Genomic DNA, 5,729 nt, shown 5'->3' with positions numbered 1-5,729 from the left:
GCCAAATGTATCCATGTGTTATTCCTACTGTTTACATGTCAAGACCACTGTGGAAATCCTGGTCTTTTTCGTGCTGTCCTCAAACAGTCGGTCTACAGCCATGCTAGCTCCTAGCTGCTCTTTGAGGCTGTACTGAAAGCACAGTGGTGCAGAGCTAATTGCTAAAGTCAGTTGTCTTCTGTCCTCTGCAAACTGTAAATGTCAAAATTTCATGGCAGTCCATCCATCCTGGACCAAAGTGTCTCAGACTGAAAGAGTGACGGCTGCTGTTCTGTGAGGGAGGGGAACTAAACTCTGATCTTACTTAGGAGCATGTTGACAGGGGATTCAACCCAACAACTATGTGGTTACAGAGTCTTCCACCTTTAAATCAGAAGAGAACAAACAGCAGTGTATGTAAAAACTGACATGTGTTGTGCAGGAAGTCATTTGCTTACCAGGCTGTTCTCAGTGTGACTTTTCAGTTGTGCAGAAAATGTTGCTTTGGGTCTGATTTACTATAATGCAAGGTAAGTAAGTCATTTAAAACCCTTGACACTAACAAGTTGCTTTAACTAATGGCCACTATTGAGTGAGTCACTTATCACTACATGTCTTTGATAAGTGCCAACCTCGGGCGTAATTAAAGGTTTGAGGGGTGGTCTGGAGCAATCTGCTGTAGATGTTTTGGCTGGTCTTGTCATCCTAGAAGCCTCTAATGATCTGTCTGGGATTGTGATTGATGAAGCACTTAGCATCGAATCAAAGCACGAGGAACGCTCGCTGCTTGCTAAGCTGTTTGCAAACTAACAGCCACTGTATTTGCGTAATACAAGTCTATTACAGAGGTGTCCTTGAAGTGAATTAATGACCTTTGTGTCAACATTAGAACGTGCACATTCAGAGTCGCCTGACATGGCTCAGCAGGTATAAGCTGGAAACAGCATGGGTCACTGCAATGTGCTACGTTCAGTTGGATGTCGGCGGCAATTTCTTGTTTGTTTTTTGTTTTTTTTAATCCATGAACATCGCAGCACCTGCAGTGTCTCTACAAGAAATTAATTACACACTGAGAGCGTTGCTGTTTTAATCCTGATACAGTTCTCTTAGAGGCTTTCAGAGATAACCTGATGACTGAATATCTGTGTTTATATCTCTATTAAAAACACAGATAGCTGTGCACACAGGTGTGACCATCTGGACGATGCCTCCTAGCTCTCATCGCTGTGAAGCTGTTTCTAAAATAGCAGCGTGGCTCCTTGGCAGAATAAAAAAACACTATAATTCAGCTCTTCCAGCCAGGATATCAGCCAGCAGCAGTGGGGTGTTTTTTACTTTTATATTGATGGTTCAAATGCAAGAAGCCTGTGGAGAGTGATGCATGCTATAGAGCTAATGACGGCGTGCACAAACCCAACCCATCATCTTGCCTGATCAGAAAAAGAACAATGAACATAAATCTAATGAGATCAGGGACCCGGAAACCGACGTGCTTCCCAAAATACACGTTGGATTATCAGAGACACAAAAGGCTCCTGAACGTCAGAGCTGAGCAGATAAATGTGTTTTTTGCTCATATTTTAAAGACTCCTCGTGTTTTTATTTTCCCTTTGTGATTACTTATTCATTTGTTTGTTGATTTATTTTTCATTGCCTCAGGTGCAGAGGGCATGTGTTTGATGTGCTCCCATGGCTGTCTTTACTAAAGAGGGAGGAAGGCTGCTGCTGCATTCAGGTCAAAGGGAGGAGAGAGAGTCATGTCTGCTTATTTGCAGCTGCATTCTAAAAGCTTCTGATTAATCCTTTGAGGCGAGGAAAAGAAAAGGATATAAAAACCTAAGGTGAGATCAGGGCTATGGATGCAGAGCTCATTGTAAAAACTGTCTGTGCAGGCATGTGTGAGTGGTGGCAAAATGCAGCACAACGTCCACATACTGATGCTCCCTCCAGCGCTCTGATAGTCGACCTCTCACTGCTCTGCAGGAGACAGAATGTCAATAGAAAGTCACTGGTGCAGTTTCAGAGCTCCTCTCCACAACCACCTCCTACAACCAATTAAAAGCTCATTCAAACATTGAACATAACTGGACTTCATATCACTGTAGGTCAGGATGCATCGAGAAAAATCCTACCTGAGTTCAGTAGATAGAGCTTGGTTGTAAAGTGGAAGAAGCTTTTTTAGATGCCCTTGATTTTAGACGATGTTCAGTGACAGAAACTCTGTGGTTAAATGATCAGTACAGAAGGTTAATGACTGTGGAAATGTACAAGACTGTGCCACGAAAACACAAGTTCACTACAACTCCCAAGGTGCATCTTAACATCCAGTCACCTCGCTTAGGACTCTGTCACATTCTGGATTAGTTTCAGATGAAATCAATAAATCTGTGTTTTGTTCTCAGCTACAGTTCGGTCCCACCAACGAGTGACTTCCTCTCCATGGCAACAGAAGCTGAGGCTCATGAGTGTTGTAATATTTAGAGCTGCCCGTCAAACTAAACTGTCAAAACCAGGGGTTCTCAGAAACATATTCAGATGATTAACATTGGTGGGCAGAGCATAAGCCTGCATTCATCAGGAGAGTCCCATGTTACTACGTTAAACGACAGCGAGGACGTCAGAAGCTGCTGTATTCCTCCATCGAGGTGGAAACAAACTGCACCAGCATTATGTGCGTGGTGGTTTCTAGCGAGACCTAACAAGACAAACATCAGGCATCTTTTTTAGTGTCACTTCACACTCAGCTCTGCTTCTCCATATGTCTGAATGCTGATACAGCATATAGACTCTGTGTCTGTTCTTGAGGCTCCAGTCACTTCTCTCCCTCAGCCTCTTTTATCCCTCAATCCTCCCCAGCAGCTCTTGTCTATTCAAATCAAGGGCTGGCAGAACAGTGCCAGAAGGCATTTCACTCTGGAATATGAAATCTACTCTCCTTTGAGTGTACAGTAGAGCCCTGAGTCCCCGCTCTGATTCCTCCACAGCCAAACAACAACATCAGTCTGAGAGCGCAGCCGTGGCAGAACGCATTGCATTTCACTGCTGGCTTATAGCAGCCTGGGCCCGCGGGAGCCAAGTGTCACACAATTGCATTTTCCAGCCGTAGCAGAAAGGGGCAAGAGGGACCAGACAAAAGCAAGAAGGTCTCTCTGAGCTCGCTTGAAGTCTGTCAGTCTGCCTCGCCTTCTCCGTCAGCTGGGATCCCAGTGCTGGATGCTCGGTGCCTCTTTCGTTCATTCATCTTCCTTTTCTGTACTTTTTTTCATGGTTGCTTGGCTGCAGCTCTTCAGGGGAGGAGGTGACATTTTGACTCTACTTATTTTTCAATGTCGCTGTCTGGATTTCATTGTTCCCAGCCCTCCGTGAGCCCACTCCAAGGCTGGATGAGGTTCTTATTTTTAGAGCATTAATTTATGTTATACAAATTAAGTATGCTTCACAAGTGACTCAGGCACCTTCCTATTGCTAATTCATTTCAAAGCACCCCCTGTGTGTTGCTCCATTTGCAGGCGAGTACAGAGATGTGAAGATAAGGCGTGTTCAAAGGGATGGCACAGACTTCAGAGGAAATGATAACATCACCTCAGTCCCCCTGAAGTCCTCTGTAAAGTGAACAACCTACCCCTTGGGCTGCTTGCTAATCCACCAGCCCTGTGGCAGCTCAAACAGGTATATAAGCCAAACGGAAAGAGAGGAAGCAAAGCGGAGAGGAAATAATCAAGCTCTCAGCATCACTTCTTGAAAATGATTCCCAAAATAATTTTATTCTGAACCCTGGCTTTTATTCCAGACTCAAAAAAGATGATTTTATTCTCGTGTATTAAACGTATTTGACGTGACCTTCTTCCTCAGCCGCCATTTTCACATGTTTGAGATGTGTCCATTGTTCCACGCTCAACTTTTTAATCTTCTCCACCCTGGTTCTTATAGTGTGCTGCATTTATATTCAGTGTGAGTGCACTTATGGACTCAGAATAGCTAGTGTGAGTGTGGACGTATGAAAATTGTGTTTAAGGAGCAGAGAGATGCAGGTGGTCTGAAGGTTTTACATTAATGTGTCAAATACCTGAAATGCAGGAGGAGAAAATGTTTAAGTGCCCAGAGTGTTGTATGAAAGGAGAGGTTATAAACAGAACCTGTTACTGAACTGACTTGCATGTTTAGCTGCCAGTTATTTGAATATAGTACGTTGAACCTGCCACTTAATGATACCTGCATGAGGCGAGATACTCAGGCCTGTCTTATCAGACTGCACCACAAAGTGGAACTGCAACAGAGAAGATACTCCCATCATCCCTCTGTGGTTGGTGAACATTTGACTGGTATTTGGTTAAATTAAATTCTGGTGTCAGGCGTGGTGACTGGTGTGAAAATCTCCTCTGCCTGCTGGAAAGGAAGTGTTAAAGCTTCACAGCGAAACACAAACTGTCTCCTAAACAGCAGCGAGCCAATGATCCATCTGCAGAAAGCAGCAGTCAGCAGTGCTGGACCTTTCTGCCTCTCAGTCCCTTTGCTATAATAAGGTGTCTCAGACCAGCCAGGTTGTGCACTGAACTTCAAACAGTTTCCTGCCTTTACGTGTTGGTCTCATTTGGAGCTGCTAATGTGTAAATTGCAGATTCCAGCTTTATAACATTGTAGTGTTTAAAGGTTAAAACATATTCACTGGAAATAAAATGAGCTGACATCAGGGAGGTTTTTGCTGTGCAGCCCTCAGTGTGGGTAATAACAGGAGCAAAGGAGGAGATCAGGTGATGTAGCAGGAGGAGGCCACTGTTCAGTGAAACCAGTCAAGCTCCTCAGATGTTGAGAAAAGCCCAGACCAGGATGTTTTTCTGAACCTAACCAGAGCAGGACTGTTCCAGGATGAAGCTGTGATCCGCTCTGACAGTGTTTACATGGACTGTACCAGTGTCTGAGAGATGAGTCTATGAGATGAGTTTATGACAATGGCTTGAAATAATTTGCTCCAAATCCACCCAAGAGGGCGTTTTCATCTCAGTCAGAATACGTGATTTAGTTTGACCTCCCCCTGACAGAAACCCAGGGGTCGACATTATCATGCATATAAACATGTTGTTCATTTATGCTCCTCTGCACATAGCTCATTGATTCAGAAATTGGAAGCATTTTTTGCACACACACATACACACACAGTTTTAATGAGTTTCCCACCTCAGTCAGTCAGAGGAGTGTGTGTGTGTGTGTGTGTGTGTGAGTGGTGGTTGGGAGTGAAGGGGTGTAGCTGGTCAACTTGAACACAGCCTTGTTAAAAAGTCAATTAAAGAGAAACAAAGAAGGAAAATTGGGGTGGGGGTGTGTGTGAGGGGGGGTTGTTTCTCCTCGCAGCTGTTTTCACTTGCAAGGCAGCGAGCAGCCTCGGCGAATGAGTGCGAGGATTATTTATAGGCAAAGCCCGGCTCTCTGAGGGGAAACAAGTCTGAGTCCAAGATTATGACTTTCTTTTCTGTGGAATTCAACATCAAACCCAGTTGTCACAATTTACAATTACACACTGGCTCTCCAGTCTTCTCCAGTCCTCATGAGGAGAGAGTTTCTAAGTGTCTCAAAATGACTAAACTGTGGCAGGTTTTTAAAATGGCTGCAGAGGTAATCCAAGCAAACATACACTTTAGTGGCTGAAGCTGTGTGCACTGCACTTTAAATTCAATCAGCCACAGGCATCCAGAGAGAGGCAGAGAGGGAACAGACTATAAATCCGTCCAGTGTTTTTACCCTCATCTGCAAAC

Source organism: Lates calcarifer, linkage group LG16_LG22 (genome assembly GCF_001640805.2).
Source record: "Lates calcarifer isolate ASB-BC8 linkage group LG16_LG22, TLL_Latcal_v3, whole genome shotgun sequence".
NCBI lineage: Eukaryota > Metazoa > Chordata > Actinopteri > Centropomidae > Lates > Lates calcarifer.
Note: the sequence above shows the minus strand (reverse complement) of the source record.